General features: G+C 45.6%; 1 protein-coding gene across 1 annotated transcript in view; it reads left to right on the forward strand.

Moving 5' to 3' along the window:
* The first annotated feature begins 22758 nt into the window (after positions 1-22758).
* The window catches only part of tnc (tenascin C), a 350428-nt gene continuing 347612 nt past the window's right edge, over positions 22759-25574 (forward strand). The window contains exon 1 of the mRNA XM_038781949.1: positions 22759-22869. The gene's annotated coding sequence lies outside the window, so the exon portion shown is untranslated. The remainder of the gene's footprint in view (positions 22870-25574) is intronic.

Raw genomic sequence — 25574 nt, forward strand, 5'->3', positions numbered from 1 at the left:
AACAACAGGAGAATTCCAGCCAAAATAAAGTCTAAAGAAATGTTCTAAATGACTATTGTGGACTTCACAATATTGAAAAGAATTCAATTACTAAATTTACATTCTTCAATGAACTAAAACTTTATAACAACAAAGATTTCATTCAAGTGCACAACCCCTTATGACAGCAAGTATTAGAATTCATAGTCCCAAATCAAAGAGTCTATAACCACTTGTTGCTGTCAATAAAACTGAAATGGCAGGGTCCTATCATGGATGGTTGTGAAATCAGTCATGGAGCACTAATCCAGTAATGGAATATCTCAACAGACAGAGTGAAATAAGAAGCAATTATTTTTTTTCAACACTTCTGATATTTTTTCAAAATTTAAATGGCAGGACTTGTAAATGCCTTGACAAACGCCTTGATGCCCAATTTTTTTAGATCCTCTTGACAGGGATTTTTGACAGTTTTGACATTTGATTTTGGCAGGTACATTGACAGTTCCAGTGAGCTTGGCAGTAATGTGTTTATGTACTTTTTGCACACATTTATTGCTTACTTTTACAATTCCAAAGGGTATCTGACCATCTGACCTTCCCCAAGGAAGCCCCCGCCAACAGTGGGATCCTCCATCCCAGCAGCCGGTCAATAGGGTTTCCATTATGGGCACCACCACGCCATTGGGAATTCCACGGTTCTGAGTGCACTGCCGACGAAGAGGAGGATCCCGCGGACGGCAAATTCAATCCTATATCTCCAAAGGTGTACCCTGGCTATCCAAACAAATCCACAAATTTTAGACCTGCTCTTACAAGATCTAATCTCCACATCCAGGGCTACCAAATCCCACTTCACTGGCGGCAGCTGATGAGTTAAATGGCCAGCTGCCCCTGTACAACTCATATGCACAAAACATACCCTGCCCCCATTCTCAACCTTGTGAAAATAGGAAGTACCGGGTGGTGGACATGTGGGGTTGGATTCTCCACCCTGCCGCGCCGCATTTCTTCCCCAAAGCCGTCGGGATTCTCCATTACGCCGGCCGGTCAATGGGGTTTCCCATTGTGGGGCAGCCCCCGCCGTCGAGAATCCCGCCGGCGGAGAATCCCACCCGTGATTTCCCATTAGCTCCACTATTTGTGCCAGGAGGGACAACTTTGCAGTTGTGCTGATAACCTGGCCCCGAGCAACCTTGCAATGCTGATCTTTACAATGTGGTTGAGTCTATTGGAAGTCAGAAACTATGATCATATTTTATATACGTGGCCAGAATTGTCCGGCCATTCACTCGGGCGGGATCTACTGCTCCCACTTTCGGCACACCCCCACTGTGGGCTTCCTGGCGGCGAAGGGTGCATTTAACTGGAAACCACATTGACTGTGGCAGGATCAAAAGATCCCACCTCCGAGCCAGCGGTGGATTGCCTCTACCGCCACGAAACACACAGCAGGTTGCTCTGTATGGCTTGTCAAGTCAATTATCTACCGAAAATGCAGTGCCATTTCACGGCAGACCTTTCCTCATTGCACCATTACGTCAGATGTCATATGATAGACTGAAAGTATCAACGCCACTAACATTTTCAAATAAAAAGTGGGAATACTGTATCAGTGTGCCAATGATTTTTCAGAAAATACTGAGACATAGTCAGAAGCAATTTAATAGTTATTTTCTGTCCTCTCCTCAATTCCTCTTGCTAATTCCTCAGTTAACTGGACTTTCTTCAGGCGGTTTCTTTGACACAACAAACTTATTTGTTGTGGGGGGGGGCAATTGGAGGTAGGGGGTGGGGAGTTGTTTACAAGGTAAGCTATGCCACCTTTCAGATTGTACCCATAATATTCAAAGGGGAAAGTTTAAATTGTATACAACGGGCAGAATTCTCCCAAGCCCCCGCTGGCCTGTTCAATGTTGGGCATGGGGAGAGAAAATGGCAGGAGGCGCAGAAACCGATTTCACGCTGGTGTGAATTTACAGCGGGACCTTGCGCTGGTGACCGGCGAGGCGGGAAGGAACCTCAGTTGCATGCTGTTAATGGGATGCAGATGAAAGCCTGACCGTCCCACGCCAGATTCTCCACAACACCGGTGGAAAAACACGCCGGTGGAAACACGTTTTGAACAATAAGGCATGCAGATGTCAGGACTCATCTGAACAATGCCTGGGGCTGCCTCCAGGGCGCTGGATGGAGGCCACTCCTAGCCCTGGACCCTGGAACACCACAGCAGTGGGGTGCACAGATTAGGTGTCCTGGAGTGGCCTATCGTCCAGTCTCAAAATGATCCTGGAGATCTTCTTTCTCAGGAGGCCCGCCTTTTCAGTCTCAGAGAGGCCCCGGAGATCTATCTGCATTTTCAGGTGATCCAAGCTCTTTCTTCAATGGTGGGACAGCACAGCACCTAGGAACAAGGCCGGACTACCCTCCATCCAGGCTTGCCCCACCATGGAATGTGGCGTAATACAGTCCGGTACAGAATTGATGGGCTGGATTCTCCGAAATCGCTTCAGCGCAGGGGTGGAGAATCCAATTTCACGCCGAAATCAGCGTGATCGCGGAGTACGCCGCGTGTCTGAGGGCCCAGCCCAGCATTCCTTACTATAACTCTGCTGTTTTTCCCAGTCATGTTGGCTGCCCCATCACTTGCGATTCCTCTGCAACGAACCCAGCCGAACCCGCACTTTCCAACCACGAAACGATTCAAAGGTTCAATAATTTCTTCGCCAGTTGTGTGGGTTGGTAATGTCAGGTAGCATAGCAAATCTTCAACAAATTCATTGTGCCAAACATATCTACCGTCAACTAGCAAGGTTGAAGGGCAGCACGGTGGCGCAGTGGGTTAGCACTGCGGCCTCACGGCGCTGAGGTCTCAGGTTCAATCCTGGCTTTGGGTCACTGTCCGTGTGGAGTTTGCACATTCTCCCCGTGTTTGCATGGGTTTCGCCTCCACAACCCAAAGTTGTGCAGGGTAGGCGGCTTGGCCACACTAAATTGCCCCTTAATTGGAAAAATTAATTGGGTACTCTAAATTTATTTAAAAAAAAACAAAACGGGATGCTGGTATGGTGGCTGCAGACTCAGTCCACGGCCGCCCTGGTGGAGGACGAGGATATCGTGCACTCGGGAGGGCCTTATAGGCGGCCGGGGCTTAGATCCGCGCGGTTGAATGCTCGGGCTAGCAGCCGATCGGAGGGGGGTCTAATTCTTCTGTGTGTCTCCGCGGTCCAAATCCCGCCATGGAGCTTGCGAAGCTGCTGGCGGCCACCGCAATGCGCAAACTCAAAACCGGATGTGCAGGGGCCCGTATCCACAACTAAAGCTGCGTGAGTTACTCCGGATCCCTGCTGGCCCCCTGCAGGGCATTGAAGTAGCTGTACGTGCGGACATTTTGGGAGAATCCAGCCCAATAAGTTTGAGACCAGAAGATTTTGCATATTTTCCCAGTGGCTGTGGAAAACGCTTCCGGCGGGATTCTCTGACCCCCCCCCCGCCGGGTCGGAGAATCGCCGGAGGGCGGCGTGAGTCCCGCCCCCGCCCGCCGCCAAATTCTCCGGCACCACAGATTCGGTGGGGGCAGGAACCGCACCACGCCAGCCGGCGGATGCAGCACCCCCCCCCCTGCCGATTCTCCGACCTGTGAGTCTTTGCCAGTCCCGCCGGCGTAAATTAGACTAGGTCCCTTACCGGCGGGGCCTCGCGGTGTGGGCGGGCTTCCGCAGTGGGATCCTTCACATAACAATGAGAGTTGTAGTCCAATTAAGGCCAGTAACTGCAGAATTCACACCAGGATCTTAAAAACTATTACTGAGAACTCAAATGTGGGGCAACACAGTGGCACAGTGGCTAGCACTGCTGCATCACAGTGCCAGGGATCAGTGTTCAGTTCTGACCTTGGGTGACTGTGTGGAGTTTGCATGTTCTCCCCGTGTCTCTGTGGGTTTCCTCCGGGTGCTCCAGTTTCCTCCCAAAGTCCAAGGATGTGCAAGTTAGGTGGATTGGCCATGATAAATTTCCCCTTAGTATCCAAAAGGTTAGGTGGAGTTACTGAGTCACAGGGGTAGAGTGAGGGAGTGGACCTAGGGTGGGTGTACTTTCAGGTGGTCAGTGCAGTCTCGATGGGCCAAATGGCCTCTTTCTGCACTGTAGTGATTCAATAGAACAAAAATTGCATATTTAGCAAGAGAATAGGCCATGCATCAATTTCTGGAATAATGATTACAAAATAAAGTTAAAATCTTAGCCCCACCTAGGTTTGAATCTCTGAGTCATCAGTTCATTTTCATGATAACCATATTACTGCCTTTGATTTACTATAATAACAGTTCACGGGGTCCTGAAATTGGACATAGTTAGAGCTGTTGATCTGCCTGAATAGGTGCAACAGACAAAAGCTACAATATATAGTATCAACCTCTATGGTCCTAGAGGGCTAAACTCACTGCCTCGAAAATGACTTGATTTTGGGTAGTAAATTGACATTGTTCATTGTGCTAACTACCTCGAAGTATGTTGGATGAATGTTTTCATCAAAGTGGCCATCCCTGGTGGCTGAAATGCTTTACATATTTGGCACGCATTGTCAGTATCATGCACTTCAAACAGAATATATTACTGCTGAGGGACCTAGACATGGGTGCACGTCTTAATTTTTGAGACTAAGTATGGTGGCGGATGGCTCCGGAGTTGCCTTTCCCGCTGGCCAGAATGGTGGGAACCCACGCTAGATCCTGCGCTTGAAAAGTCAATAATTAGGCACATGCACGTCCCCCCACCCCCCCGAATTTTCTGGTGGCCCGGCAGTTGACACGTTCAGCCGCTGTCAGTTGGCGGTTCGAAGGTCCCCGTGCCATGTTAAACACCAGTCCAGCACATTCATATCGCTCTCTCCTGCCTACCTCTCTTCACCAGACTGTGCAGGATGTCAGCAACCCAGAGGCAAAAGGCAAGACGAAGGCAGCACCGACTTTAACCGCCAGGGCCCTTGAGGCCCTTATTTGGGGAGCATGGGCCCATCAGCATATCCTCTAACTAGGGATGGCTCAATGAAGCACAGAAACCTCACCTCTCCGGCCTGGGAGGCTATTGCCCAGGACGTCAGCGCAGCTGTCATCCACACACAAAGCACCATTGAGTGCAGGAAGTGGATGAATGATCTCATCCACTCCTCCAGGGTGAGTCTTCTCTCAGCTTCATCCACTATCAAACTCTCAGAATGGCATCTATACTCACATGGCTACTGTCTCTGTGGATTCCACATATTCAGTCACGGGGGACATATAATGTTCATTCTCGCAACAAGACTTTCACAACATCACCATCCCATCTGTCATGTAACTCACACTTCATTCTCTTCCCCTTCTGAATAGGGCACGCTACACACAGAAAACATGCATTTCAGCCAAACTCTGCTCCAACCCCTCTCATCTCATCTCGTTATTTTGTCCCTGTAGAGACCAAACTTCCACACAACAAGCAAGAGCGAGCCCAAACCTGGGGAGGGACAGCAGCGATACCCACGCACAGAAAATTCGAGGAGGCTGCTGCAGAGCTGGCCGGCAAGGACTGTGTTCGTTCCTGTTGCGAGGCAAATCTTAGCCTCTCACAAAAACTCAGTACGGATCTCAACTCCATCACTTCACTCAATCCTGCAAGTCACACATAGTGCTATGAACTCTGAATTAGCTTCAGTTCATCCATTAAAATTGGACCTTTTAGGTTTTCAGATACCAGCAGACCTCAGCCAGCATCAGGTCTCCGAGCCACTGGAGCACGTCTGAGGGTGAGGGGGCTCAGAAGAACCATCACAGCGCTCACCCGCACCCTCCACCAGCGCATGGACACACATCTCGGTGGAGCATAGCTCAAATTTAGACTCAGGTCACTTTCTGGGGAACATTTCACAAAAACATCCCCGCAGAGGTCGGAGGCAGCAACACTCCAGATTTTAGGCAGTCGGAGAGCTGCTGAAGACTCACCCGCTCTGTCCCAGCCAGATACTGAGCCTCTGGCCACGGCTGTTAATTCACTGGTGGGTGATGCAAAGGAAGACAGCAGATCATTGGGCAGAGCTTCATCAGTCATTCAGCAGACTAGAAGGCACGATGGAGGAGTCCCCCTGCATTTTGTCTGATATGCAAGTGCTTTAAGGCCACCATGGTTGGAAATAACCATAGAGACCTTGGTCCAGCAGATCTTGCTAGATGTGAAGTCCGCCATGCACCCCATGGCCACACACTCTGGTGGGCACTGTCAGGATGTAGGCCACATGGAGATGAGACACCTTGACTTCCTCAAGGTGCCTCATCTACTGAAGGAGTCAGGCCAGGGCATTCTGGCACCCACAGGAGGATGAACATGAGCCATACACCTCTGGCTGTGTCAGGGGGTGTCACCTCTGACTGTTCCACACCAATTCCAGTAGCGCATCCTGCAGAGGGTGCTTCTGCCGGGCTTTAGGCTTCTAGGGGATGTCCACCAAGATCATCACAGGCATCGGCGCGTAGCAACCTTCACCTCTACTGCAGATGTTGAAGTTGCACCAAGGCGCAGTGTTAGGGTTAGGAGTGGTAAAAAGTTTTGATTTTACCTCAGGGTCCCAAGTGCTCTATCACTGTGAATAAATTACACTTTTTGGAAACCATTCCATGGGTAAATGTAACAGACATACAAAAGCATTTTAGTTTGGATCTTTTCAAACCTCTTGTTCCGAGGTTCAGACCTCCTTACGCTCAGAGTGTCCCCGTTTAAAATTAACATTCATGTGATGTCAAACTCAGTGAAGCCTGTTTTCTTGCCCATGTTTCTCGTCAGGGAGATGTGTGTAATTCTTTATTCAGAGTGTATGATGGGTGAGTTCTCAATCATTAGTCTTCAAAGGATAACAATCGTTAATGAGGTCTCAGCAGATATGTGACTCTCTGGAATCTGTGTTTCCTAACTGATTGCCCCAAACCAAGACTTGCACTTCAGGATGAGAACCCTCTGCTGGTTCACACTTCCTTCACACCAGTGATTTCATCCTTACGTGGCGTGGGAAAAGTCCAGCCTGAACTCATCACTGTCCTTCCTTGCTGGACTTTAAGTTGACAGAGTGAGCACATTAGCAGAACACCAATAGCACCAGCAAAGATCTGACCCTAGTGAGTCATGAGCTCTTAAGGCCCGTGTGAATGGTGGACCCGTCCTCTCAACAATGGTTTGGCTATTCCCTCAGATGTCATAAAATAGCTTGGAGGGCTGAAGGAAATGTCTGTTGATGATTGGACATAGATTTCCTCCGCATGAAAACTTTCAGCTATGAGGTTAATCAAGGGCACGCCTCCCACATTTCCCCTCCGCCATGACAAAATGGCACTCATGTTGTCCCTCAGCATCTCTCAATGCTTTGTGCACCTCTTCATCTTCAACTTCCGAAGACGGCTCCTCCTCCAGTCCCTTTGATGAGGACTCAGCTCTCTGCATAGCCAGATTGTGAAGGTCACAGCAAACTGCAATGATGCAGCAACTCTCTCTAGTCCATATTACAGAAAGTCACCCAAGAGGTCCAGGCATCTGAATCACCTCTTGAGTAGGCTTATGGTCCGCTCTCGGAGGGAGTGTGCAACAGCATGAGCAGCGCAGTACCTTTCCTCAACTGGAGTCTGAGGGCAACCCACTGGAATCATGTGCCAGTGTTTAATTGGGTAGCCCTTATCTGCCAGCAACCATCCTTGAAAATATTCTGGCCCTTTGATGATCTTCGGCACCTGGGAGCAACTGAGGATGTAGGTGTCACGGTAACTCCCAGGGAACCGTGCATGTATGTGCTTGCAATGGTCACACACCAAGTACACACTGATGGAATAGAAATCCTTGTGATTGATAAACATTAAGGGCTACTGCCAGGGAACCGCACAGCCACATGGGTGCGGTCAATTGTTCCCTGAATTCTTGGGAATCCTGAGATAGCTGTGAAGCCGCTGCATCTCCGAGCCTGGCTATACTCGCCCAAAGCAAAATTTACATAATATGGGCCATACTGTAAGAGACATTGGTTAATTCGTGAATGCAGCTATGTGCAGCTGACTAAGGAATGCTGCACAGATCCCCAGTCAATCACTGGAAAGACCCAGAGGCAAAGAAATTAAGTGCTGCCATCATATTCAGGGCCACAGGCAGGTGGAAGCTTCCGTACCCACATGGTGTCAGGTCTTCAAGGAGCATGTGGCATATGTGGCAGACCGAATCTCTGGACAATCGCAGCCTTACCCTACACTGCCACTCATCATGTGTAGGTAGGAAAGTCTGGATTATAATCCTCAGTGTGGCAAGTCATCTGTGCTGTCTGGCTCCCTGCTCCTCAGCCCCTGTTGATGCTCAGGCTCCCCCTGACCATCTTACCTCATGCATTGCCTCCTGATGGAGATGTGGGCGCTAACATATTTCCCTCCTTCACCTCCTGCGTCAAATGAGGATTCTGAGGAAAAACTGCCTGGAACACTGGAGCCACAATCACTTTTACCTCTTTTCTGAAAACATATATTGAAGACCAGACTGGTTAAAGGGTTCAGAAACTAAAGGTGTGAACAACTTTATGGGAGAAGTTGGACAGTGAAGCTTTGGCACCTTAGATAACTTTGTTCCTCATGTTACCTGACGCCGGGACTCTAGCACACACATAGGGGAGAACTTGTGAATCACCTCATTGAGCCAATGTGGCTCTGAGCCCCACTCATTGACTTGTCATAACTGTGAGCTTTCTGCTGTTTATGGTGAATGATTTGAATCCGTTTGGCAACTGATGAATGGCATTAATTACCTACCAGTTGTCATAATATACACCAGTAAATCATGTTGCAGACACACACTGATGGACATACACTGGGACCAATCAACATGCACAAACACCGCAGCCAATCACCAGTTAGAACACACGCACTACAAAGGCAGAGGGCATCACTTTTCCCGCTCATTCTGGATGCTGCCTCTCAGAAGCACAAGAGCTCATCAAGTTTAGTACAGACTCACACCACGTGCTGAGAGATTCAACTGGTTCAGACAGGCACAGGTCTCTAGTTAAACTAGCATCGTTTAAACCCACAGTTATAGTATGTCTATTATTTTATAAGAGCTAATAAAATAGTGTTGAACCTTCTTAAGTGTTGGTGGCATCTATCTGCTTCACAAGTCCACAATGCCCAACACTTCACCAGTGACTGCCTTTCATTGATGGGGTGGCAGCCCTCATGCAGCTGTGCCCTCTTCACTAGTGGGCGGCACGGTAGCACAGTGGTTAGCACTGTTGCTTCATAGCGCCAGGCTCCTAGGTTTATTCCCGGTTTGGGTCACTGTCTGTGCGGAGTCCTCACGTTCACTCCGTATCTGCATGGGTTTCCTCTTCATGGGTTTCCTGCCTTCCACACCGTAGATTTCAAATTTTTGACTTGAGTTTTTTGAGTTATGCCTATCCCTTTCAAAGCGGAAAATCAGAAATCTGGCTTGCTGTTGCTTCCTGCACAGGGTCTATGCCCTGTGTCATTGACCTTGACACAGTCTACTGTAATATCCAACAAGTGAGTATGGATCCTGAAAAGGACCCCAGAAGCCAGCAGTGTGATGCTCCCACACTTCATCACACCTCTCTGAGACATAACCAATCTTACGTCCGATTTTGGAAGATGTAATTTAACTTGTGTCATAATATACACACAGATATATGATGGTGCACAGACAGGCAGTGATTGACACACAGAATGACCAATGAACACACAGAACACAGCAGCCAATCACCAGACAGGACACGACCACTATAAAGCCAGAGGGCACTAGTTTTCCCGTTCTCTTGTGATCCAGCCTCTGAGACAGTCAGAGCCCGTGAGCCACAACTAGAACATACACCATGTGGTAGTAAGATAGTCTGGTCAGGTTAGTCTCAGGTCTCCAGTCAAGTCAGCGTAGTGTCAACCCACAGTTAAAGTATGTATAATAGTTATGAGTTCAATAAAATCAAGTTGCATTTCTTCAGGTGTTGGAAGCCTGCCTCTCTCATTGCTGCAGTAAACACAGTCCTCGCAGACCCAGCTTACCCAACACATCAACTTGTGTGTTGAAATGGTGGTCCTATTACAGAATGGAGTTTGATCCTCATTGTCCACATGCCTCCAATTTACCTGTGATGTGCAGGTAGATATGCCACCTGTTATTCTATGCTAAATACTGGGTGCTTTTGTTGTTGTGGAGGACATTGCCATATTCTCCGCCGAACGGTTCAAATGCGAGGCACCCATGCCATATGTGGGTGTCTACCTACTCCATCTGGAGTCCATGTACACTGTCACCCCACCCCACCATCCACCCTCCTCCCATAGCAGCTTCACATACTTCCCACTGTATTATGGATTCCCTGTATTATGTGTTCCCTATCTACATGCTATAGATGCCTCCCATGACCATCAACATACCCCTGCAGGCTGCAGCCCAAGACAGAGCTTGCCAAACCCAAGGACATCAATTGGCGGACAGCACTGCACACCAATATGTGCATTCTTCTTGTGACGCACACAGACCTTGTCCCTCCCTGCAGCCAGGTTACACCATTCTTCCAATGATTGCTCCTGCTGCATCGCTGCTGCTCTCCAGCACTGTGTACTTTCTCTGATTTAAGACTGGAAGGCCACATAACCCCTGGACTGCCTATCGTATGTATCCTTTCCATTTTGTAGCTGGAATGTCTACACTCTCTGATACCTGCCAGCAAGTCCTGAACTTAAACGGGAGCCTTGGCATAGTTCCCATTTCCAAAGTGGACTATGGACCACTGTAACCTTCACAAACTACTGCAGCCCCAATCTGTTTAATGGTCATGCAAACCATCCCTAATGTGCCACATTAACATGAACTCATAACCTCCCCATAATCTGGAGTCTGCGTGCACCCACTTCCAATGCTATGTGTGCTATCCCTCAGACACCCTTTTCTCTGAGCTTTTCATGCAAGCTTGTTGGGATCCTGTTTCCCTCACCTCAGTCTTACTCCTGTCTTTCATTGTTCATCTTCTTCAACCACCTCTTTGCCTGCCATCATTACCCCTCACTCTCCCAACCTCCACTCCTTGCACAGTCCTCCTTCCACATTACCCCCCAATTTTGTCTTCATCAGGTCACTCCCCCACTCCAGCCCTCCATCCCATCTCACACTCCACACCTGGTCGAACTTTGGACCTTTGTAGCAGTGGTTACATGATTCCCACAGCACAGTGCTGTCCAGGTAGACACTGGTGTGTGGTACCAGTGCAGAAGGAGACCCCTGTACTCTCCAGTCCCAGGCACAGCATTGGTCTGAGACGGGAGGGTCCAGCAGCACAGTGCTGTCCATGAAGACGAGCCCAGCATGGAGATGGAGGCTGCAACCAGCCTGCACCAGCAGAGTGGTCAACAGTACATCAGGGACAGCTCAGAACTGTGGCAGATAGGCTTTGTTGAACTCAACTCGAAGTCTCTTGCAAACTGAGGATTTGTGCACACCACTCTTCATCAATCGGGTTTTACACTGATCTAATTTCATCCTGGTATGACATACGTTTGGAAGGCTTGACGGGAGTTCAGCGAGCAGCTATTTTAATGAGCATCTATGAGATGTAAATGAACGCAAATGGTTAGAGAAAGAAGAATTGTGATTAAACAAAAAGAAAAAAAAACTGCAGATTCTGGGAATCTGAAATTAGAGTGGAAAATGTTATATACACTCAGATCAAGCAGGGTCTATGGAGATGTTAGGCTGACATTTCCAATTTATGACCCTTGGAATCCTTGCTGAGGACAGATCTGGTATCTGAGCCTTTTGAGTGTTTCAAAGTGTTTAAACTCCTGTTATGTATTGTTCCAGTAATACGTTACTCGTAGATTAAGTTTAGTAATTATTTTTCTGTGTAAACTCCATCCATTTGAAGCTGCCCAGTAGGGCCTGTGCCTGTGATTATTGAGAACAGTCTTATTGAGCATCTTCTCTAATTTTAATCTTATGTTAACCAGGAATGAGCTGTAATCAAGAGGATATAAATGGTGCTCATGGCACCATCCAGTGGGAAGACCAACATGCAATTAATCCGCTATTGGGAGAATTTCAACTTGATTTAACACCTCTGGGTTTACGACCGTTTGGCTCCCGCTAGATTTTTCTTCTGCTTGTCACCAAACCTACTCCGGGCGAAATGGGAGAAATCCGCCCAAGGTATTCTCTGCTCAGTGCCAGCTCCAAGAAACTTTTGAAGAGCATTTCAGTGCACTAATGTGGAATTTCCATTTCCCCTTGAGCCATTATAAGACCCTTTCGGAATGAGACAAGACGATTCCACTGCCAAATAGTGGAAAATGTTGACGTCCTACACAAGGAGAATTGGGTGAATATTGCCCAAACATTATTCCTTTGGTACATACATAACTAGAGGAGAGATTTATATCGCAATTGTCTCTATCGGGTTAGTTGAGTGAGAGAGGAATCAGATCCTTTGTTATTTTTGTTCTGGATGTTTAAATTTCAGCCTTTAGGAGTGCTGTCGTGTGACCGATATTTTCTGTGGGGTCCAATGCGGTGGCAATTTGGCAGTGTGATAGGACCACGCAAGGGCTGAATATTTTTGAAAGGCAGTGCGGAGTTCAAGCCAACATGTTCACATCTGCTATACAGTGCTGCAAGTACTGTAATGTATCTCTAATCTGGTATTTAATATTCATGATGTGGAGATGCCGGTGTTAGACTGGGATGGGCACAGTAAGAAGTCTTTCAACATCGGGTTATTTAATTTTCAGCATAGCGTTTTTGAATGACCACACAGTGATGAGGCACAAAAATCCAGTCAATGCGACTATGTTTTTAAATAAATTTAGTGCACCCAATTCATTTTTTCTAATTAAGGGGCAATTTAGCATGGCCAATCCACCTACCTCACACATCTTTGGACGGTTCAGATGAAACCTCTTTTGTTATGCTCTTGACGTAGCATAAGCTGCTTCCTTGATGTGCACTCTGACAAAGGAAGGTTCAGACTTGGAGATAGCTTTAACACCTTTATTAAACTGTTCTACTTGGATTTGGCTCTCCTGTTAATCCTGCTATAGCTACTCAGACTGACGAACCAGTCTGCTACAATCCACGTGGTGGGTGTGATGTGTTTCAAATCAACCCTGTGTACTCACTGAGTGTCTCCACTGTAAAGAGGAAGATCATGTGTGCTGTGTTCTTTTATATGTGTTGGTGTAATGCCCTCCTGCGGTAGTGTCACCACTGTGTGTGTCTTAAATGCTCATTGGTCGTGTCCTATCTTACTGGCCTATTGGTTGAATGTCTGTGTGTCATGTCTCTGGTGCTCCTTCTAGTGGCTATCTAGTCTATGTGTATTTACATTAACCCCTTGTGTATTTACAGTGATGCATATCACCACAAAACCTACGCAATCACGGGGAGAATGTGCAAACTCCACACAGACAGTGACCCAGAGCCGGGATCGAACCTGGGACCTCAGTGCAATGTGGCAGCAATGCTAACCACTGCTAGTCAATGCTACTATGCAGTGGCTACACGAGTCATATTTCCTACAAACAGGCCAGTCCAAAAATATGTCCTATCTACCACAGAATTGAGCAAAGTCATGTATTAATTTCAGTGTCAGTGAAATTTTAGGCAATAAACCTGAGGATTGGGAACAGTTTAAAATTCAGGAAAGGCAGACCAAGGCATTGATTAAGAAGGGGGAAAATAAAATATGAAAGCAAGCTAGCGGGGAACATAAAAACTGACTGTAAAAGTTTCTATAGGTATATAGAGAGAAAAAGATTAATAAAAACAGTCAGAAACAGGGGAATTCATAATGCGGAACAAAGAAATTACCGAGGAACAGAAATGGTACTTTGCTTCTGTCTTCACAAAGGAACACATGAAAAATGTACCACAGGTTCTGAGGAACATAAGCTGAAGGAAATTAATATTAGTAGAGAAATGGTTTTAGGGAAATTAGTGGGATTAAAGGCGGATAAATCTCCAGGGCCTGATAATCTTCATAGGGAAGTAACCCGAGAATATAGTAAATCCATTGGAGGTCATTTTCCAAATTCATTAGACTCTGGAATGGGTCCTACAGATTGGAAGACAGAAAGGGAGATAGGGAGAAAAAAGGGAAATATGTACCCGTCGATAGTAGGGAAGTTTCTAGAGTCCATTATCATTGCACAGCATTTGGAAAGCAGTGGTATAACCAGAGAAAGTCAGCATGGAATTATGAAAGTGAAATCAAACTTGACAAATCTATTGGAGTTCTTTGAAGATGTAACCCGTGGAGTTGACCAGGGAGACCCGATGGATGTGGTTTATTTAGACTTTCAGATAATAATAATAATCTTTATTGTCACAAGTAGGCTTATATTGATAATGCAATTAAGTGATTGTGAAAACCCCCCCAAGTCACCACATTCCGGCGCCTGTTCGGGTACACGGAGGGAGAATTCAGAATGACCTAACGGCACGTTGTTTGGGACTTGTGGGAGGAAACCAGAGCACCTAGAGTAAACCCATGCATACCCATGGAAAACATGCAGACTCCACTCAGACAATGACCCAAGCCAGGAATCGAACCTGGGACGCTGAAGCTGTGAAGCAACAGTGCTACCCACTGTGCTCCTGTGCCGCACATGGGTTTCAACAAGGTCTCACATAGCAGATTAATATGTAAAGTTAAAGCATATGGGACTGTAGTGTCTTGAGATGGATAGAAAGTTGGTTCACAGACAGGAAGCAAAAAGTTGGAATAAATGGGTATTCTTACGATTGGCAATTAGTGACGAGTGGGGTACAATAGGGATCTGTGCTCGGACGTCAACTATTCACATTATATAGCAGTGATTTAGATGAGGGTAATGCACTATTCCCAAATTTGCAGATGATACAAAGTTGAGTGGGAGGGTGAGCTGTGAGGAGGACACAGATTTTACAGCGGGATTTGGACAGGCTGAGTGAGTGGGAGATGGCATGGCAGATGCATGGCAGACGCAGCATAATGCAGATAAATGTGAGGTTATCCACTTTGGTGGAAAAAATCAGAAGGCAGATTATTATTTGAATGGGTGTAAATTGAGAGAGGTGGATACTCAGTGAGACCTTGGTGTCCTTGGGCATCAATCGCTGAAAGTAAGCACATACGTATAGCAGGCAGTAGAGAAGGCAAATGGTATGATGGCCTTGTTAGCGAGAGGATTTGAGCATAGGAATAGGGATGTTTTACTATAATTGTATTGGGCAATGGTGAGGCCACACCTGGAGTATTGTGTACAGTTCTGGTGTCTTTATCTGAAGAAGGATGCTCTTGCCATTGAGGTGCAGTGAAGGTTTACCAGGCTGATTCCTGGGATGGCGGGACTGACATATGAGGAGAGACTAAATCAGTTAGGATTATATTCACTGGAGTTTAGAAGGGGAGGAGATCTCATAGAAACTTATAAAATTCGAACAGGATTACACAGGAAAGATTCAGAAAGAATGTGGGGGATTCCAGAACTAGGGGTTATATAAGGGGTAAACCTTTATGGCTGAGGTAAGGAGAAGCGTCTTCACCAGAGAGTGATGAATCTGTGGAATTCAATACCACAAAATGTAGTTGAGGTGAAAACATTGTGTAATCTCAACAAGGAATTAGCTACAGCTATAGGGGCTAAAGGGATCAAGGGATATGGGGGAAGGCAGGATCAGAGTATTTAACTTAATGATTATAATGACTGGTGGAGCAGGCTTGAAGGGCTGAATTGCCCTCCTCCTGCTTCTATTTTCTATGTATCCCAAAGATTGGCTGATCAGCATGTTTCATCAGTTGTTCCTAAAAGACAGAGGACCTGCCATACTCAACCAGTCCACGCTTACAAAACCCAAAACAAAACATCTACTGTTAAATGGGTTTCCACAATTGCGCAGCATTTGCTGAACAATCCTGAGTGTGCTAATAGTAATACTAATAACCATTGGTCATGTTCATAACAAGGCTCAATTTTTACTTGCTGGAAACAAAGTGCATTTATTTGCAACAACTCTTTCTCTGTTCATGTCTTGTGCCCTGTTTTGAATTATCCAGTAGCCTATGGTTCTCCTTTGCTATCACCATAATGACACCTCTATCAATCAGAGCTGACTTTCCAACAGCTCCTTTTCTTCTGTAGCATATATTGTTACGACTGTTTGAAATTTGACATTCTTGTTCTGATGAGTGCAAGATGAAAAGCTTCAGGAACATGTTTCTCTTGCCAACAATGTTTAAATCCTTTTGTCTTCCTTCAATCAATTTTCCCTTCCATTTCTCCCTTCCTCGCTGGATTCAAGCTGTGTGTGACAGATTAAAATTAGTGCCATTAATACATACAAAAAATATATAGTACTTTTAATTTTGTTCATTGCAAAAATCAAATTGCTAAACTGCCAAAATAGGATTATTGACATTATTTGCCAGAGAGATTGGACAATGCCTCTCATAAATCTTGCCCACCTTTGTAAACAAAATGTCCTTTCGGGAAGGAAACCTCCGGCCCTTACCTGGTCTGGCCTACATGTGAATCGAGAAAAGTGGTTGACTCTTAAATGCCATCTGAAATGGCTTAGCGATCCACTCAGTTGTACTCAGTGGCTACAAAAGGAAACAAAAGGAATGAAACCAGGCAGACCACACGGCAATGGCCTAGGTACTGGAAACTACAATGGCAAACTCAGCCCTGTCGACTTTGCAAAGTTCTCCTTACTAACATCTGGGGAGTTGTGCCAAAATTGGGAGAGTTGTCCCTCAACTCTCAGCCTGACATAGTTATACTCACAGAATCATACCTTATAGATAACGTCCCAGACATCACTATCACCATTCCTGGGCAGGACGTGTCCCAAGGAAGGACACACCCAGCAGAGGTGGCGGCACAGAGGTATACAGTCATGAGAGATTTGCCTGGGTGTACTCAATGTCGACTCTGGACCCCATAAAGTCTCAGGGCTTCAGGTCAAACATGGGCAACAAAACCTCCTGCTAATTACAACGGACTATCCCCCCTTCAGCCTATGACTGGGTTATGGGGATAAAGTGGAGGTGTTGACCTTGGGTAGGGTGCTCTTTCCAAGAGCCGGTGCAGACTCGATGGGCCGAATGGCCTCCTTCTGCACTAAATTCTATGATATGACTCAGTACTCCTCCAGGATGGCGCAACATCGTGGGCCGAAGGGCCTGTACTGCGCTGTAATGTTCTATGTTCTATGTTGAACATGATTTGGAGGAAGCACTGAGGGTTGCAAGAGTGCAGAATTTACTCTGGGTGGAGGACTTCAATGTTCATCACCAAGAGAGGCTCGGTAGCTGATAGAGGCTACTGATACTGAGGCCACTACTGATAGAGCTGGCCGTGTCTTACACAACAACTAGACTGGGACTGCAACAGGTGGTGAGGGAACCAACAAGAAGTAAAAAGATACTTGGCCTCATCCTCACCAACGCGACACACATATATCTGTTCATGGCAGTATTTGTAGGAATCACCACCGTACAGTCCTTGAGGAGACAAAGCCCTGTTTTCACATTGATGATCCCCTTCATCATGTGTGGCACTGCCATTGTGCTAAATGCGTTACATTTTGAACAGATCTAGCAAATTAAGACTGCATTCAACCACAATCTGTAACCGCATGGCCCAGCATGTCCCTCACTCTACCATTACCTACCATTACCACCAAACCAGGGGATCAACCCTGATTCAATGAAAGTGCAGGAGGGCATGCCAGGAACAAACCATGCAGACCTAAAAACAAAGTGTTAACCTGCTGAAGCTATAACATAGGACTACAGAGCTACCCGGTCCCACAACCAAAGAACCAGATCTAAGCTCTGCAGTCCTGTCACATCCAGTCGTGATTACTCTGAAATAACCTGCTCACGGATGCTCGGTTTAGGCCCTGCTAGGGTCACTCAGCTCCTGATCCTATTACAAACGTGATTTATATAAGGACAAAAGTGCTGAATGCCAGAGGCGAGGTGAGAGTGACTGCCCTGACATTGAGACAGCATTTGATGGAGTATCATGAGGCAGCCCGGTGGTGCAATGGTTAGTACTGCTGCATCACGGCGCCAAGGACCCGGGTTCGATCAGTGTGAAGTTTGCACATTCTCCCAGTGTCTATGTGGGTCCTACCCCAACAACCAATACATGTGCAGGGTAGGTGGATTGGCCACGCTCAAGTGCCCCTTAATTGGTAAAATGAAAACAAAGAGTATGGCATCATGGAGCCCTGACATAACTGGAGTCAATAGGAATCACGGGGAAATCTTTGTTTGTTGGAGTCATAACTGGTTCAGGGAAGATGGTTCCGGTGGTTGGAGATCAGTTATCTCAGCCCCAGGACCTTACCGTAGTAATTCCTCAGTGTAATGCCCTTGGCCCAATCATCTTCAGCTGCTTCAACAATGACCTCCCTTGCAACATAGGGTTAGAAGTGGAGATGTCCACTGATGATTTCACAATGTTTGGCACTGTGCATGATTTCTCAGTTACAGAAGCAGTCCATATCCACATACAGCAAGATGTGAACAAAATCCAGGTTTGGGCTGACAAGTAGCAAGAAACATTCATGCCAGGCAAGTCCCAGGCAATGACCATTTCCAACAAGAGAGAGTCTAACCATTGTCTCTTGACATTCAGTGGCATTCCCATTACTGAATCACCCACTATCAATAAACTGGGGGGTTACCATTGACCAGAAACTAAACTGGACGAGCCATATCAATGGTTACAAGAGCAGGTCAGAGGCTAGGTATCCTGCTGCGAATAACTCACCTCCTGAGCCCCCAAAGACTGTTCACCATCTACAAGACGCATGTTGGGAGTGTAATAGAATACTCTTGACTTGCCTGGATGAGTGCAGCTCCAACAACACTCAAGGATCTTGACACCACCCAGGACAAAGCAGCCCACTTGATTGCTACCCCTTCCACAAGCATTCAATCCCTCCACCACCGATGAACAGTGGCAGCAGTGTGCACCATTTATAAGTTGCATTGCAGGAACTCACCAAGGCTCCTTGGATAGCACCTCCCAAACCCACTACCATCGAGAAGGACAAAGGCAGCAAATATCTAGGAATACCACCACCACCTGGAGGTTCCCTCCAAGTCACTCACCATCCTGACTAGGAGAAATCTTTTCATGACAACTGTCATCAGAAGATGGAATAATCGAATTTTGCTACAAGGAATAATTGAGTTAGAGACCATTGCATTGACTAAAGATCCAAGAATGGAACACCGTGTTGCTCGTTCTGGGTGAGTGTGCTTAACACTCAATTTGGCTCTGTTTCTTTACTTAGCTCTGGAGTCGCCAGGTATCGTTAAGATACCGCCACAAGTTTCAAGGTGAAGTTCAATGCAATAAAACCATACACCAATTAGTAAGTTCAAACAACTGAGTTTATTATAATACAATTATAATAACTACCCATGCACACGCTAAAAGGATTAAACTATTCCTACCGCTAAATAAACTAATACTTATCTCGAAGGAACTGCCGGATCAGGGAACAAGGCCTCTTGCTCTGCTCTGGTCTGCAGACTTCAGGTCGGTATAGGTTAAAAGGGGTCAGGAGTGTCTATCTCTGGTAGCAATCGTTGTGAGACACTTACTTGCTGGCGGCTGCTGTCCCAAACCTCTCCTCTCTCTCGTTCAAGGTCTTCTTGGCAAAAGCTGGTCGAGGTGCTGGTCCACAGAGGAGGGCTGGTCAAGGAGAGAGGAGTGCTGGACAAGAAGAACAAACTAAGTGTGGGACCTGTCTTTTATAGGTCCCAGGGATCTGCGCCCCTTTGGGCGGACCCCTTTACCTGCTCGGAATCGATTGGGTCTCTTCCCAATCGATATGTTTGAATCCCCCCAATACTGAGGCTGTTCCTTGGCTACTGGGCGGGCTTTCAGGTTCTTTGTTTTCGAACCCCGCTGGTGCCGGGGTGTCTGGTATCCTATACAATGTTGCAGTTACTTCCCCATTTGTGTCCATTGTCTCTGGAATCGTTCCATTAATGTGCTAACTATCCCGGAGATTGCCTCATTAGTATGCAGAATGTTCGTTTCAGTGCTGTCTGCTCTCTTAGCAGACAGAATCCACATTTGCTAGGTGCAGCCTGCTGGTGCTGCAAACATTGTCCATTTTAACCTGTATGCTTTGCGTTCCTCCATTTTGTATTTAGGGAATGGCCAACTTCGGTGGCTACAACCAGCTCGTAACCTTTTTTTAATGAAACATGGAGGAACAGAGTCGCAGGACCACTAAAAGTTTTAACAACAAGAAAAAAATGTTTATTAAACATGAATAAATTGGACTATGGTACAATATGCCTTTACTCCCAGTTTATCTTAACAATTATGCACAGGTTTTAGGATTAACACAGATTACAAAATATGTTTTAATCTACCATAGTAAAGTCGCCATAGTCCCGGATGATCATAGGCTGCTTACCCCTTTGAAGGAGGGAGCTGACTGATGGTGATTTTACCTGAGGGTCACCGCAGCTCAGGTGAGGGGCAAGGTTGAGAATGTGGGACATTCATGAATGACCTCAACCAATACGGGAATTGAACCCGTGCTGTTGGCTTTGCTCTGCATCAATAATACAGTACTATCTACAATGGAATCATTAACACAAAGATCCTCTTAAGCACACAAGATGACTGTGAGCAAATACACGTTTCACTCTGAATCGGAAGTGAATGTTTGTGGATATCTCCTCAGAGTCTCCCCAGATGATTGTCATGTGGGAGTTTCCACACTCCACCCCCACACACAAAAATCTTCTCTCAAAGGTATGCTCTCCCTTAGCGATTTGCATTCCAAAATCCGGAGCAGATTTTCCAAATGGCACTTTTAAACAAAGCTTCCGCTCCACTTCAACAACAAATCCAATCCAGTTCACCATCCGCAGCAGGAGGCACGGTGGCACGGTGGTTTGCACTGCTGCCTCACAGTGCCAGGGACCCAGGTTCAATTCAGGCCTTGGGTGACTGTCTGTGTGGAGTTTACACTTTCTCCCCGTGTCTGTGTGGGTTTCCTTCTGGTGATCCAGTGTCCTCCCACAGTCCAAAGATGTGCCGGTTAGGTGGATTGGCCGTGCTAAATTGCCCCTGGGGGACATTATAGGGACATGGTGGGGGATTGAACTAGGTCGGGTGCTCTTTCAAAGGGCCCATGCAGACTAGATGGGCTAAATGGCCTACTTCTGAACTGTAGGGATTCTATAATTCTATAACTGAGGGGTAACTGTTGCTGCAAGGTTATAATGAAACACAAATTACCTGAGAATGTGCTTATTTTAAGTGGAGTAAGAAGGCGATGATATGAACTCATTCTGCTAATTAAATTAATAAATAATGCCATGACCTTCTCGATATTGCCATGTGATATCAGCATCCAAGTGTTAAACATATTTGTCTGAAATTCCTTTCACCACCATTCCAGCAATGTCGGTAATCCACTTATTTCAACTAGTTTGACATTTCTGTTAAACTAGTGGAGGAGAGGAATTTCAGGCACAAAATATTTGCATGTTAGTAACCCACGCTGTACTTCTAGGACCATTATGTTCAGATAAGCAAAACGTATTTGTGACCATGGAGCTATTAGCCTAGCTCTGAGGAGGGCCATGAGGAGAGAAGGGAGGAGGAAGGGCAAAATAATTTGAGACATTTACCCATTTCTCTCCGTCCGCTGTGTAGTGGCATCAAATTCTTTGATAGGAACAATTAAAAGATTTTAAGTGACTTTTGATGCCTCATACATAATAATAATAATCTTTATTGTCACAAGTAAGCTTACATTAACACATAAATGAAGTTACTGTGAAGCCCCTAGTCGCCACATTCCAGCGCCTGTTCAGGTACACAGAGGGAGAAATCAGAATGTCCAAATTACCTAACAGCATGTCTTTCGGGACTCGTAGGAGGAAACCGGAGCACCCAGAGGAAACCCACGCAGGCACGGGGAGAACATGGAGACTCCGCTCAGACAGTGACCCAAGTGAGAATCGGACATGGGACCCTGGCACTGTGAAGCAACAGTGCTAACCACTGTGCTACTGTGCCGCATAGCATAGGTGGGATGCTATTGAGGTGTTAACCATCAATCAATTTCAGGCAGAAAATATATAAAGAATGAATGATTTTAATTACACGCATATCTTCTGTTGGGTTGCTGATTTATTAATGGAGTGTACAAACTATTTACAAATTTTAGTCACAATCTCACAAAATGTTAGTTTTAATTTAATTACAAACACAGCAAGATGTGTTGCACTATATTCACTACAGTTATTGATTTAAAGAAATATTTCTAACTAACTGTCCTGGGCTACCTTTTAGTATTTAGTCTTATCTTCCCTTAGTAGGTGGTGATATGCATTATAAACGCCTTAGAAACCAAATCTCTTAATTTTTTCCTCTGCGAGATAATACCAAAAGGGGAAAGTGCCTGTGTCTCACGGTTTAAAGTATCTCATCCCGTTCCTCTATTGTGAATTAAGCACCTATTCTGAGTCGCTGCTGCCTTTCATGCTCCTGTAGTCTGGTGAGTATAGGTTCAACCAATAGCTAGCCACAGCTTCCCACTTGCAGGCAGCCCTTCTCTCCCTTGGTACCCTTCAACGTTTGAGCTGGAAATCCTTGATTTGTGGCAGGGCTCTATTTTTCGAGTGCAAGAAACTCCAACACGAATGCAGCTGAAGACCTGAGGTATTTAAACAGGAGCACAGAGCAAAGCCTCCACTCTCCCAACTTCCTCAGAAACAGCAAGAGCTACTGCCCAGCTACACTGGGAAATGTCTCCACTTTCTGCTAGGGTGCTATTGTTACTTCAGAACCACTAAAGGTAAGTGGCTGCTTGTTTTTCTTTCCAGTTCCATTAATTTGCAGGAAGTATTTTGGACATGTAACCTGTGGCTGATGTTTGTCGACATGTTTGTAGTTTTTTTCCACACAGAATAATACAACTGTTGATCAGCAGATTTCATTTCTTCAAGTCGCTCATGATTAAAGTCAGCTGCGAACTTAGCAGTTTACAGCCCTATTCTGGCTTATAAATGTAGCTGTGTCTGGTGCTGGACACATTCTTTATCCCCCCACAGAACATTATTTCCTTAAGCACTTTATCAATCCTTCACTCCAATTGCATTTATCTCACACTCTTATCCCGATCTTGGCACAGGGCTAGCGAACAGGGCCAGCAGCCCCTCAGCCCAGACAGAAGTGACGGCGCACGTTTGATTGTATTTCCATGTGTTGTCTTTGTTTCTTTCAAGGCCATGTACAGACCTTTGGGGTGTTTGTTCCCACTTCTAATAAAACGCAGGGACTCGTAAATACACATCTGTGCCACCAATTGTCTGCCAGTTGGAGAAATATACACAGAACAAAGCACAAAAGTGCGGTTTGATTTATATATGTAATAAAAATTGATTTCCCATCAAAATATTCCTGTTTGGAATACCGTTACGGTTTGTTAATGCATTTGGAATAAAACAATTGGCGTAGGATTCATTGGATTTCAAACTATTTTCCTTAGCACAATTGTTTTCTCAGAAAATTTAAAGTGGCTTAGAGGTTAGATAAAGTTCAGAGGATTTTACATCATGCAAGAAGGCCATTCAGCCTATTGTGTCTGTGCTGGGCTTCAAAGAGCTATCCATTTCGTTCAAACCCCTGCCTCTTATCTTATTTGTCTTCCACGCACATACCCAATTGTCTTTGAAAATTTCTATTGACCTTGCTTCCACACTCCCTTCAGGAAGTGCATTCTCGATAGTAAAATTAAGATGAGTCCTCATTTCGGGTTGGAGGACATGTGGTCAATAAGACCATGAGTGATGGTTTGCTACAAGCCTCATGTGCTTCAATAGTTCACCCCAGCAGTCGATTACTTTGCATAAAAAGAGGCAATGTTACAAAATCTCAGCGGATGTGAAGTCATCTGTGGAGAGAGAACAGAAACAATGCTTTGAATCTGGATGACTTTGTCAGAGTATTTCTTTACAATTGCTGACTAAACAAAGTAGAGTTGATTTTAAAGCAGGATAAATGGAATATTCAAGGTAAAGAGGCCATTTGCTAACAAAAGCAGTAAAGATATGTCATTGGTGGTGAAAATTAAGAGCAAGCACTAGCACTCTTCTTGTGCTACTACTGAGATTATAGAATTATAAAATTATGATAGGTCACATTTTCCGAAAAGACTTGATGTAAAAAAAAATGATATCGGGAACGCTCTGCTTTATTCACTTCCACCTGTATCCGCACAATGTGCATTTTGGTGCAGGTGCATCTTTACAACAACTGTATCCAGTTTCCTTGTTTTCATTGCACTTAAGTCCATTAGAAAATATTTTTTTTTTTAAAACCTTTTTTGCTCAGAGAGTGGCGAGGAGCTGGAATGCATTGCACGAGAGTGTGATGGAACCACAGATTCAACTGTGACTTTAAAAAGAGAACTGGATCATTATCCGGAGAGAAAAGATTTCCAGGTATACAGGGGAAAGGTGAGGCAGTGCAGACGAAATGGGGCGTTCTTACAGAAAGCCAACATGAATGAGATGGACTGAATGGCCCCCTGCTGTGTTGTAACCATTTTAAGATTCCGTTCTATGATTTTCTGTGACCCAGCAAATGTCCTAAAATAATCATTTTGTTGGTAACTAAAATGATTGGACAGTGCAAGAAATAATTAGTACAAGGTATGGTAAAATGTCAATGAAAGAAAAAAAATGTATATGGTGGAGGGAGAGAAATAAGTGCTTTCCACCCACATCAAATGCAAGAGGCAGCAGTTACTCACCTGGTGTTTCCATCAGCATTATACAAGAGCACAATGTAAGTGCAGTACCTCACGTGCTGCTGTGTGCCAAGGCAATGGCCTGCATTGACATCGTATGGCCATACTAATGTATGAGTTGATTGGTAAGAGGGCAGTCATGGTAAAAAGTCCAGATAAAGCAATAACTGAAGGATGGCCCAATAAAGAGCCAGATGGTCAGATGTTTGAAAGAACTGCCTTGTCAAGAAGCATTGCTGTGTGTTTGAAAGATTTATGACCTAGCCAGCTTGATTCAAGTCAAAATTGCAAACTCTCCGCATGTGTCCCCAGCAACCAAATTGAAAACACAGCCAAACGGTTCTGCAGTAATCTTTCCTAATCAGTAAAGGGATACGGGTATACAAGTAGAAGTTTGTTCATACCATTGTTGCATTTGAAAAGATTCCAAGAGCTTTTCTATGCATTCATTCCAATAAAGTTTATTTTGATGCATGTTGTTATGCATAATGAAAGGACGTCACTGAGGATATCTGATGGAAATATCAGTGTTTGAATCAAGTCACTTGAGGAAAATGGAGTATGTGAGTACCAAAGATCCTGGGTGGAATTTTCCCATATTTCTTCAGAGTGTCGGGCTCTGACAGCTCCCCAGCTGCTCAGCCAAGTTTTCAGTCCAGATTTTGAGCCACTCTGAAAAAGAAAATTCAGGGGGCGTGGTTTACACCGTCACTGTGGTGGAGTGGGGCCGAATGGAGACAACAGGTCCC

Source organism: Scyliorhinus canicula, chromosome 21, assembly GCF_902713615.1.
Source record: "Scyliorhinus canicula chromosome 21, sScyCan1.1, whole genome shotgun sequence".
NCBI classification, from domain to species: Eukaryota; Metazoa; Chordata; class Chondrichthyes; order Carcharhiniformes; family Scyliorhinidae; genus Scyliorhinus; species Scyliorhinus canicula.